At 27.1% G+C, this 13,792-nt stretch overlaps 1 protein-coding gene across 1 annotated transcript in view; it reads left to right on the forward strand.

The window, feature by feature from the left end:
• LOC126905620 (uncharacterized) overlaps nucleotides 1-7,098 on the forward strand; it is a 21,105-nt gene extending 14,007 nt beyond the window's left edge. The window contains exons 6-7 of the transcript XR_007704059.1: nucleotides 3,572-3,643; nucleotides 6,412-7,098. The gene's annotated coding sequence lies outside the window, so the exon portion shown is untranslated. The remainder of the gene's footprint in view (nucleotides 1-3,571; nucleotides 3,644-6,411) is intronic.
• Nucleotides 7,099-13,792: the final 6,694 nt, after the last annotated feature.

Consider the following 13,792-nt stretch of genomic DNA (forward strand, 5'->3'; position numbering starts at 1 on the left):
TTAAAGGGGAATGATCCAATTTACAAAAAAAGCGTGCCAGATGAAAGGAGTATATAAATATTTATTATAAAAAAATAATAATATTAATCCATACATTTTTCCAAAGGTTATATAAAATATAAATTAAATAATATAACATATAATATCGAGAATTTTTTCACGGAAATCGTACGTTTTTCTTTAACTTTGATGTCCGTTTTCACCACGAAGACAAGTCCAGAGGTTAAATTTTTTTTTTTTCAAATTAAAGTATTTACATAAGCTTTAATTTAAGATATATATAAAAGTGTCAGTCTTTCCGGAACATTTTCAAAAGTTAAGTTGAAAAAGTTCTACTTTCTATACGCATTTTAAAAGGTTTGCACCCCCCCTGTATAAAGGGAAATGGTCCGATTTTAAAAAAAAGTATGTCGAATGAAAGAAGTATATATAAAGTATTTATCATTAAAGAATAAAGTTGATTCATGCATTTTTTAAAAAGTTATAGCAACATAATGTTAAAAAATGTAAAATATAATATCAAGAATTTTTTCACAAAAATAGCATATTTTTGCATACGGTAGTCATTTTCACCATGAAGACAAGTCCAGAGGTCAAATTTTTTTTTTTCAAATTAAAGTATATTACATTACCTTTAATTTAAGGTATATATAAAAGTGTCAGTCTTTCCGGAACATTTTCAAAAGTTAAGTTGAAAAAGTTCTACTTTCTATACGCATTTTAAAAGGTTTGCACCCCCCCTGTATAAAGGGAAATGGTCCGATTTTAAAAAAAAGTATGTCGAATGAAAGAAGTATATATAAAGTATTTATCATTAAAGAATAAAGTTGATTCATGCATTTTTTAAAAAGTTATAGCAACATAATGTTAAAAAATGTAAAATATAATATCAAGAATTTTTTCACAAAAATAGCATATTTTTGCATACGGTAGTCATTTTCACCATGAAGACAAGTCCAGAGGTCAAATTTTTTTTTTTCAAATTAAAGTATATTACATTAGCTTTAATTTAAGGTATATATAAAATTGTCAGTCTTTCCGGAACATTTTCAAAAGTTAAATTGAAAAAGTTAATTTTTTGTAAAAAAGTTACCATTTTGAAACCCTTCCTGTGGGGCTGTTAAAGGGNAAAAGTTACCATTTTGAAACCCTTCCTGTGGGCTGTTAAAGGGTCAAATGTTCACAAAAATATATAAAATGATAGGTAAACATCTAAGATATTTATAAAAAAAAAATTATATTGATTCGATCATTTTTAAAAAAGTTATGGCACTTTTAAGTAAAAAAAATTGAAAAAATATCGAAAATTAGCGATTTTTAAATTTGTAATTTTTTGGGGGATTTCCCCCGTTTACGGGGAACGAGGGAATTTTTTTCAATTTTTGAGGGTAATGTCTTCGACTAGATACGATTTTTGATCTTTTGACATATTGTTCATTAAAATCGGTCCAGCGAGTGCTGAGATTGAACGTTCACAGACACAAAAAAAAAAATAAAAAAAATAAAAATAAAAAAAAATAAAAAAACACATCATAGTAAAATTAATACCTTCTCAGCTTCGCATCGAAGCTAAGATAATAATACTAAACACTACCCTGCTCCTGCCTTTTTTATACCTTCAAATCTCACTACATACTTTGAAACTACCTTCTTCATAATAAAAAATGACAGTGACTTTAAAGCTCGTCTTATTAAATTTTTCTGAGAAAATTCTCGATTGTTTTTGTTTAATAGACTGTATAATTATATATGTTACAGTAAAAGATGTTAAATTTATATTGACGTTATTAACTAGCAATTAACGTTAATAGATAATAATGAATACTTTACAAGCTTTATAACGTTAATTACTAAGGATTTACGATAATTCCAAACAATATTAGTTAATCATGTTATTTATATTTACATTTTTATATTATTATTTATTTTCACATGATAATGAACTATGACATTTCGAATTGCATAATTTCCCAACTACTTGACAGGTGCATTTATTTGTTTTACACTTCATCTTACAGTGACATCTTTGATAGCCTTGTGTACCCATAAGACTACTACATCCTGCTGCTTCTCGAACTGTAATCTCTTTTTCTTTAGATGATTCAAGCAGGGTTTTGGGATCAAGTAAAATTTCTTTGCATGGCNTATATTGAATTTTAATACAGCTCAAAGAAAATTAACACAATGATTTAACATACAAAAACAATATGGCGATATTATGGCGATGTCGATCCGATGCGTACCGTGAAAGACTGACAAAATATTATCTATAATAGTTATTATATTTACAATAAAGCCCTACATTAGTAAGCCCCACTAAGCTTATACTATCTAGTATTTAATACCATTAAGATAACATTATATAACAACATTTTCCATCGGTGTAGAAATTATCGATAATCAAACCAAAAAATTAATAAACCACGATAATCACTAGTTTGTTTGGTAATTATTGTTATTTACTAGTTAATAACGTCAATATAAATTTAACATCTTTTACTGTAACATATACATTTTATAAAATGTTTCTACTAGATTTCACAAAAAATAAATATCGAACCATTTTGTGAGTAAAAATTTCACAATGTAAAAAAATAATCATATATGGATTCGAAAATTTTATCAGTTAATTTGATTTATTAGTCAAGAAATATAATTGTAATTATGGTTCAGTTAAGGGGTACAGCGATACAAACCATTCCCTAAGTCTCCCCTAGTTGAAATCAATAAACATTTAAAATTACTATCAAAGCGTTTAAAATTACTATCATAAAACGCTTTGATGTGAAAGTGGAGGAAGACAGATTTGTATTTTTTTTGTGGTAGGTTGATTTTTATTTAAATTACATAGAAGTTTGAGTCAAAATATGTTTATAGATAAGCACTATTTAGTGAAAACAATTAACTGAAGGTTAATTTTATTATACGAAAATATTTGCAACATTTTTATCAGAAAAAGATAAAATACCATTATGTGATAGTAAAATTTAGTATGACTTTTTCATTACAAGGAAATGAAACATTGTCTAGATAGAAAATGTTCATTTTTTTTTTATCTCTCAAAATAAGATAGTTCCAACTAGAAATTTTATTCTAACTATTGTTTATTTAGTTTACAGTGCTTAAAACCTACAAGTTACCATACAAGTTTCATGATTTATAACTTATAAATATATCAAAGTTGTTACGATTTAAACACTAAGTGTTAAAAAAAGGATGTTGAACATCAAAAATATCAAAATTTACATAAGTTCTATGGGACGTTTTAAACGTGTTAAACTGTTTACTTATATTTTAAATATACTTTTAGCAGTTCTATTTTTAAGTACAATATATGATTAAATACTTATTATATTTAGCATAAAATAGATATTCAGTAATTTAATATTGTAATTTTTACGAAAAAATTCAAAAATAATATAGAAACTACAAATTTTTTGCCTCTATTGCAAATATATCTTAAAATTTAAAAAATAGATTTATCAAAAAAAAAAAAATGTGAAAAAAAATTAAATTTAGTATTAAATTGATGTCCCATAATTTAATGTTAGTATCAAATTACTTTATTTAGATCAGTTTAGTGCTGTAATTTCTACGGAGAATTTATATATATATAAAAAGAAAGATCGATGTTCTGACAATAGTAAGTTAATTATAATTTTAGTTATGAAATTATAATTGTAATTTATCATAAGTCATTGGTCGCTAGAATATTTTTTTGAATAGGCAGCACTATTCCTTGTAGTATACTTATTGGATTGATATTGAAGCTGCAAAAATGATTTCTGAAAATATTTATAATTTACACTTAAAGCCAATTCATATTTTTTTGTAAATAGGAGGGTGGTTAAATAGAGTACTTAATTTCCCTCCTATATGCTTATACTGATTAATCTAAAATACAGATATAAAAAAAAGAAGAAAACAATTTTTAGTGAATTAAGTAAAAAATTATGGCAACACGAAAAACAGTGATTTGTTACGCAAAACTAACATTCTTTATTTAACTTCAGTAGCCATAAGGTGTCGAGCCAATTTGTTAGTTTAGTTTTAAGAGATCTAATTTTTAAACGTGTTTTAAGTATTAAACTCTCTTGTGGGCAGGTAATGGGTCAAATTTCAAAAATTTATATATTTAATAAAAGTAAAATATTTAAGGAATTCATAAAAAAAATTGTGTTAGTTCATCCATTTTTCAAAAACTTTTGGTAGTTTTAAGTTAAAAAAAAGTTTTTAAAATGTCGAAATTTAGTTATTTTAAAAATTGTAATTTTTTAGGGGATTTTTCCATTTATAGGGAATAAAAGAATTTTTTTTTAATTTTGATTGTAATGTATTAAATTATTTACGATTTTTAGATCATTGAATAAAATAGGCGTAGTAAGAGCTAAGAAAAGTGAATGACAGGCTCAAAAAAAATTTACATGATAGTAAAATTAATACTTTCTTAGATTCGCGTTTAAGCTAAATTACGAATATCATTTTGTCAAGTTACAATCTCGTTCCTTCAGTGATTATATTTATTTTGAATAAAAATTTTTATGCTTTTAGTTACTGATCAGCAAAAAAATACTAATATCAATACTTTTTGCAATCATAGTGATGATCTCGTTCTTGTTGACTCAGTATTTATCTTGTTTTTGGATTTCTACAAAATAAAGACCAAAATCAATTATGCTTATCACTAAGTTTAATAAAAAAAAAAAATTCTTAATGTTATATTTTACTATAAGATGATTGTACTTTTTTTATTGACTCTCGATATTTATTATTTTTTATTTCTAGTAATTATTTTATAACTAGCTCATAAAAACTATATTTGCTTAAAAATTAAAAACTGTTAAATAATAAATTGTGATCATGAATACTCGAATAAACGTTTATGATTGCGTATACTGTATATTATTTATAGGTACATTCTTTAGCTGGTGTTTATAAGTAGGATTTTTAATTTTTTTTCGGATCAAGCAATGCTTTTGTCACATGATGGGATAGGTGAACATTAACCACACGGTGTATAGCTTCATTAGTACGTGATAACCATTTACGTCTTATGAATTTGATCATATTTGGCCATCTAATTGGATGTGATTGAGTAAAAAACAATATTTTTCAAAATATTAAAAAAAATATTTTTTGTGTAACTTATAAAAGCTAGTTAAATATTACATTTACAAAAAGGTAGTCAAACTATATTTCATCGATTTCCTACTAAAATAACGTTATTAGTAGATAATTAAAACAATTTGATTATTAAATTTTTCTTAAATATTTTATTGTCGTCATGCAAATTACCAAAAAATTGTATTTCTTTAAATCTTAAATATGTTCAGAATCTCTTAAATGTTTGAAAAACATTGTAACTATTTATAATTTCATTGTTAGATTGAAAATGTTCATTTATCAAATAAGTATTACAACAACAATGGTATAATCCATATAGGGCGTTTTAAATAAAACTGTCGACTGTTATAAATTTCTATCTAATTAGCATTTAGTTGCATATTTTTAACAGTTTGTGAATTCTTAGACTACTCTAAAAGAAATTTTTTTTCATTATTTATCACTATTAAAAAAACAACTTTTTAATTTTTTTTTATATGTCCATAAGGTTGTTTACCCTTTAAGCACCTAATGCTTTGTTACATGTTTAAACTACAAAATTATATCCATGGAAAATTAAATTTATGAATTTTAGCTTGTTTTACTCTGCTGTGATTATTTTTTTTTTTTTTGAGACAGTAGACCAAACTGAACAACTCCTAGTAGATTAATTTTACTCAACGATACGCCACAAGATCACAAATCGTATCTATATGAAGCATTCAGCGTAATAATTAGAAAAAAATTCTCACAATTACCATAGTAATGGAATATATCTGGAAAAATTATGATATTTATAAAACAATATTGATATTTTATTTTTTAATAATGAAAAATATTAATCAACTAGGTGCTAATATTACTTAAAAATTAAAAAACTATGTTTAAATATATTAACCGAGTATAATTTACTTTAAAAGCAGCAAAAACTTTTATAGTAAAAAACTATTTGACAATCAATTTATCTTCATCAGCTCTAAATAATATTATTAAAATAAAATGTTAAATTTTCAAATTAAATTTTTTATTTTCAATTTGTTGAAAACTAGATGGATCATTACAAAATTATTATTCAATAATTTAATATTATTAGATTAATAATATTAACAAAAGTAAAAGCTTTACATTATTTTTTATTAAAATACTACATTTTTTGATATACAAAAAATAATAATAATAATAAAAATGCTCTTAACTATAATTCTGTTATGACCTGAGTAATTTATAGGCTATGAACCACAAAACTCATAATTAATGATCATTTTGTCATTTATGTCAAAATAATCTTCATTTTTTTTTTTTTTTTAGTAGCTTGCCAGAATCTCTTTGTTTGATCTTAATTTTCTTGCGTGTTACATCTTCAAAACTACAAAGAAATTTTAGTATAAATGTAGGTGCTAAACAATGATAACTATGGTGTAAAAACATAACCCGAATGACGTCACATAGACTCAGCCTAAAGCATAATATTGATGATTGATTATTACTCGATATCGAAATGGTAGGCGCTGTCAACGTTGGTGGACGAACAGGTGTGACAAATGATTCAACACAGTGCTGCTGGGCGTGGTATATCCATTATCATTAATGAAAGAAATCAGAAACAATGAAAACCTAAAGCAAAGGGGTTCAAACAAAGTTAAGGGATTTTGCTCAATATTACCATTAATTCATCTCTATCACCTCACCTATAAAGATTGTGCAATTATGTATGAATTCCTTAAAAATCAATTAATCAATGCTTAATCTTTAATTAAAAAATATAACGCGATAAAATGTTTTAGTATGATTTATAATTATTATGAAATAAAACTGCATATTTGATTGCATCAAGTATACAGTTTATTCAAAATCAGAGCTAAGACTTGTGGTAACACACACAAAAAATGAACGCCTTCTTTGCCTCGCATGACTAATAACAATAAGAATCATATGAGTAAAACTACTAAAATTTCATTTAAAAATTTCTCGTCAAAAGTAAAATGTGCACTTATCTATAAAGAGTGTAATATTTATTTTTACTGTAATTAATTGTTTATTCAAAAGTTAAAAGTGTCGAAAGAATACTATACAATTTGAGATTCATTATGTTGTACTTGAATTTTTTCGTTAAATTTTATGCTTATACGTGTTATTACTCTCGTACACAAGAGTTATTACTTATCAGTTTGTTGTTAAAACTTGGTTAAATTTGTCCGTAATCAATAGTTTTCAGTAATGATAATTTACAATTTTGCGATCTGAAAATATTCGTTTAATTCTAATGTGCAAATATTCCAATTGATTTCACTAGTTTTCCGGTATTCGGTTAACTCCAACAGGAGAGTTAACGCGTTTTTAATGTTGGAAAAAATGACTTTCTGCGACCACGATCACTATAAACTGTTGAACATGTACGTCATGGTTAATTGCTGATGCACAAAAAACGTAGCTATATGACTATAACAATATCGGAAAGACCGGAAGGCCAACACGGCGTCGACCATTAACGTTGATGATTCATTTCATTTATTTTGGGAGGACGAAGGGATATCGGTATAAGGTCTACAAGGAAAACGGGTTTCCGGCGTTCAGTCGGTTGTATAATGTACCGTGTGTCATGTAGCACGCGATTCGCAAGCCGACCTGGTGCGTGCACGTCGGTAGTGTTTTCCTCTGGTTCCGGGCGATTTGATATCCTACCGCCGTAGTCATCATTACATTATACGTGTGTATATATATATATATATGTACATTGTTCGAGTTCGTCATTACTAGTTACTCGCCTTATAGACGCTTGTATACGTTAAGATATTGGGGCCGGCGTATAAAGGGGTGGCGTGGACAAACTATTAAAAGCGAAGAGTAACGTTCGGGCGCTCAGCTCGAACTTGTTGGCGGAATATAAGCACTGGCATTATATTTCAGACCATCGACTACTCGGGTCGTAGATAAATCAAACGATGTCCGCAGGTCAAAACCATAACTAATACTAAACCTTTCAGCCCACCCGCCGTCAACTTACACTTCACTGTAGTATAACAGTTTTTAGGTTTTGTTGATACTATCAAACAACCGTGTCTATCGATTTTGCACCCACAAACCTGATGATACTCTATAGTTGCCATAAAGTTCAACATTATTCTATCATATAGTACCTTAATTAACTCAGCAAATAATCATTTTTTTTCTAACTACAGTCATAAATATTTTAAGTTTACATCGTATAGCAAAAAGTTGTTTTTACTTTGAATTCGTACATTTTATGTTCAAATCCGTTTGCTTATTATTTTTGAAGTATAAATTTTATTAATAGATATAAATTTGAATTATTTAAAATTATAATGAAATTTAAAAGTCACAACAAGACGACACTGTGTATTTTATTTTACAAAAAAGTTTCTTTAAATATTTCTAGTCTATTTGGTAAAAAAACAAATTTTTGGTGTAAAAGAATATTTCATAACTGAACTATCCTTTTTTTTTCTATTAGAACCCATGGCAACTCAGGGTAACGGATTTAAATTAAATTAATTACAAAAAAGTGCTTAAATATCAACATAAAATATAGAATACATCATGATTACGATAACAAATAAAAGGAAAACAATCAATTAAAAGCGAATACATTTTTTTAGGAGATCAAAGACTTCATTTGTGACAAGAAATGTTATTACTTTTTTTGTTGTTATCGAAATGAGGGCATAATATTGATGAAAAGTGATCTCCTATTTCTATTTGGTGCTATATATCTGTATATTATACTACATTTGGTGAAGATTTGTTTATCCGTTGGCTGGTCCCTACAAAAGTCACATGTTGGTGGTGTATATGTGGCCATAAGATGACTAAACTATTCTATTATTTGAGTGAATCCAATTTGTAAATACCGTAAAATGGACTTAAGTTGGTCACTTCCAAATTTATCACTTAAGCATAAGATAACTTAAGCAAATAAAATTAGAGATCTAGCTTACTTCGGATAGAGTTAACCAACTATCCAATATTATATTTTCGAGTTAACAAACAACTTTATCCTTGTCGACCGACTTAAGACAATTTTACTGTATAATCAAGTCAGCTATATTTAATGCTTTGGAGGTCATTAACAAATGATTCAAAAGAGCATAATATATTGACGAGTGAAAATCATCGTGGGATCAAGAGCATATTCAGTAAGGCCATTAATAAAAAAATACTTTAAAATTTCATTTTTTTTTACCGCTTGAAATTATTTAATGAAAAAAGAATGCTAAAAATATGAATGGAAAATTTTAATTTAAAGACGGTAATTACACAACTATATTATCTTTAAATGTAATAAACGATTTATTATTATAATTATTATATAAATGACTTAAGCAGAGTAGCTAAAAAATCTGAGTTCCTCATTTATTCCGCAAAAGTTACATTTTATGAGATAATGAAAAATCACTATAAAATATTGTCATTACTCTCTTACTATTGAAAAATATTGGGTTCGCTAATGACCTCATATCAATATCAGAGTGAAATAAAAATAAAATAATTTCTATCAAACATAAAATTATATTAAAAATTTTAATTTATGTTGAAAAATTCATTATTTATTTCATATTGCATTAATTAATGACATAGATTTTTTCTCGTTCATTAAAAATTATCTTGTTACAAGTTGATTTTATTCTTACCATCGTGAAATAACAATTGAGAAAATTAAATTCACTTGAATTTACGCACATTTACTTATAGTATTTTTATTAATTATAAATAGCAACTTCAAATGAATAAATTCATCTTAATTTTCGTATTTCAATGGTATATAATTATGAAAGAGTGCAATTCAAAGGAATAATAAAACATTTATAAAATAAAAAAGATGATTAGCCAATTATTAAACATTTACGACTTTATGATAATTTTACTATTTTATAATTTATCTAAAATGAAATCATAATAGACAAAAATTATTAATTGAGTACGGACATTTAAACGTATAGCAAATTCATTTCGTTTAACTAATTTTATATATGGTACATATTGTTCTTTTAGACTATAATAAAACATTATTAAAACATTTTTATTAATTTACACAAAAGGTAAAATTCATCAATTATGTGTTTAAAATATACAGTTATTTTTCAAGTACTGATGCATTAGCTTACAATACTTAAAAAATTGAATTTGGTTTTATAAAATACACGACACAAGTAATTCTTCTTTTATTCAAAACTAATGTTTTAACACTCAGGTTTTTTGTCTAAAATAAACGTATTGTAATAGATTAACTATTTTTACTGCGTATTTTATCATTATAATGTTTGTAGAATACTATGAAAATAACCAAAAAGTTCTTTAGACACTTTCGTTGATCTCTTGAGGGTCATTTCATTTTGCAATATAGCACATTCATATTTAATACATATGTTTACAGGAAATATGAATATGTGCTGGTATAGTTTACAACTGTTATTGTGTGTGTATAATATGTATTTATGTTTTCGCACTATGGTTCATAACTCATAAGTATTACACCCGGGAGCTTTCGACAACCTAAATAGTAATACTAAATGTTAAAGTTAAACTCCGTTTAGGAGCTACCTATTTTAAACTGCTAGTTTTATGAATTATTGATATTTATACTTGTATAAATATCCTTATTTTTAAACTGTTGTTCTGCAAAAAAATTTATGCGTATTCGCCTTTCATAAACCTCTTGTTCTTCATAACTCACACAATCTAACGATTTTGCTACAGGTCACCGCGCAATAAAATCAACTTGTTTTAATGATTTATTAATTCATATGGATTTGAAAAGTTCATTTTAAAATTCAAGAGTCTAAAATAAAAATTATTACCAATCAAGGGACTTCAAAATCATTTAATGAAATTTTATTTACTTTTTTGATTATCACCATTATAATCATCTTGAAAACTCGGGTTGTTACTTAATGAAACGAGAGTGCTAAAGATAATTTATCCAAAGCTGGGCATAAATGAGTTAATGAGTTAATTTTAAGTTAAAAAGTTTAGTTAAATTTTTTGGATTGTTAGAAATATTTAGATTTTATGTTAACTTATTTTTTCCTTTGTTCAATGAAAACAAGATATCGTCAATTTAACTTTTAACTTAATTTATTAAAAAAAATAACGGATTATAACTGTTAATTCGTTAATTTTTTTAAATCTAACATAACTTTAACAAGTTAAAAAAAATCATTAATTTGCCTAACCATAATTTTACTTACCTCGTAAGTCTTCTGAAATAGTCAAATGTAATGTTTTCAAAAACACTTAAACATTATTATGCGTTTTATCGAAAAACAATTTTAAAAAGTATATTTTTAATCATAATTAGCTTAAATTTTTTCTGCCATACTACTAAATTGTATTATTATAGCTATTCTTTTAATTTAAATTTCGGTACATAATATTCATACTTTCAATGCGTCAACGTTAAATTAATTTTTATGTATAAAATTGATTTATTAACATCAAAATTATTTTAAATTTCAACATAGATTAGGTCGATTTTTTTTAAGTTTAATAGCTGTGCTGTAGTGAATAAAGTACTTGGATAGTGTTAATATACACTTTACGTACAATAAATTAAAAATTTTAGAGAATTGATGGAGGGTGAAGAAGATCGATAAAAAAACAGGCTATGTTATCTTGTCACAATAATATACGGTCGTTTGGTAGGCGTTTGCACGTGTACGTCGTTTATCTGAGCATGCTGACACGGTATGGTATTCAGTAGTATTATTATAACTGTTGATACGTCCAGGCAATAATTCACTGCTTAGGTTGGGTTGAATATATGTGAACCATTCTAGTGAATTCGATGGGAGTAAAACGGTGGTGCCGTATATATTGTTGATATGCACAGGTTGTAAATCAATTTCACAATAAACGAATTGCTTTTGGCGGTGGCGGTCGCGTGAAGAGGTGGGGGGAGGGGAAATGAAGTGGACCGAAAGCTCGGCAGCATAAAAAGAACGGCGGTCGGTCATAAGGTACAGAGGGTATACGGGAGAGGCTTCCTAGAGTTATGTTTAGCGTTTACGTATACAAAATGTCACGAGTGACCAGCACACCGCTTTAACATTATTAATATGGGCGTCCCTGACATTTCACGTTGTTATTTCTTTATGCGATAATAGGTTATCTGTTTTGTACAGGTGAATCAGTCGACCCTAAATAGTTTAGCATCATGTCATGTTGCCCATTTGAATGTGACGTTTAAAAATAAAGTTAATATCACTCTTGACGAAATTAGCTTTCATTTGCGATAACACTTGTTTAGCAATGCAACGGATTTCACGAGTTTTCGTATACCTTTTACTTGTTGACTTGTAAAAGTCGAAAAAAGATTCGTGGAATTTTCATGCATTTTTAATGTATCGCTTCAACAAATCAAAAACGAGAAATGACTCTTGGTAATTGATGCACTATTCTGATATAACTTAAACTATCACATAAAGAGTCGGTTATTTAATAACACTTTAACGAATTAAAATGGCCTATATAATTGAATGGATACAATTATTTGTGTGAGAATAAGTATGTGACATGAGGACATGTTAGAAACAAGTAATTTTTCTGTAGTCTCATGGAAGTATACATTACCTTTTCACAATTAATATGCATATATATTTATAATAAGTTCACTAAAAATAGAGGATTCGCATAAACGCAAAAAATACGTTACAAAAAGTGGATATAAGCACTTGGAATTTAATTTTGAGACTATTGCTGATATTTGTGTACATTCACATAAACTTGTTACATTTTACTGTAAATGGTACCTAGTCGTAAGGTATATAAACGCGTTCGAGTGTGTGTGAACCACATACGGACACGGTACTGGAATTTTGGTTTAATTAAGGACGTTCTCATGAACAAGTTTAGCGGCGAAGACTGGGATTACGGGGATTTGGACGGATGCCTCTTTGGTTTAAACACTTTACAACAGCAAAATCCAATTAATGTGACGACGACGTTACAACAATAATACTGGCGGCAGCAGCAGCCACTTGGCCGATTATTAACGATCCTGGTGGACCCAAAAATTTTCGATTATACCCACTCCTCATTGTGCAGGTCTCCACCAGAACATATATAGCCAATGGCGAATGCGAGACCGCGCGTCACTCGCCATACACATTTAATTTCAATTTTGTATACGTCACCACAGTCGTAATTAATGTTGAATTGCAATTCCCCGGCTTTTGAAAGGATATTAACCCATATTATAATTAATATATGTATACATTGTACTGCACTGGAAACAGCTGTTGGCTCGTGAAACAATATTTAGTAAATTACGATGTAGATTTGACCGACGATTCTTTAAACTTACAGTAAGCTCACGTCTATCAACTTGAACAACTCGAGTTTACTAAATCCTTTTTAATGCCTGAAATGGGTTTTATTTTAGCTTTTGTTTTAAGCTTCTAGTGTTTAAACAATTGTTGCTAGCTTTTAGAAGAGTTTTGAAGCTGTTCAACAGGTTTATCATTCCAGAATTTCATTACCTCAATTACGATAAATAAGATATTAGCTTGATAAATAAATAAATAATTTTTTATAATAATGCTTTATTTATAAGTTATTAGAATTCGTCTGTTGTTTTATATGTGAATGATCTTTGTTTGAAAATTATATTAAAACCGTTTATTTCAACGTTTTTATTGCTGTATTAGGTTTACCTAAAAAAATAAATAAATCA

This window comes from Daktulosphaira vitifoliae, unplaced genomic scaffold (genome assembly GCF_025091365.1).
Source record: "Daktulosphaira vitifoliae isolate Bord-2020 unplaced genomic scaffold, ASM2509136v1 Scaffold_4, whole genome shotgun sequence".
Taxonomy (NCBI): Eukaryota; Metazoa; Arthropoda; class Insecta; order Hemiptera; family Phylloxeridae; genus Daktulosphaira; species Daktulosphaira vitifoliae.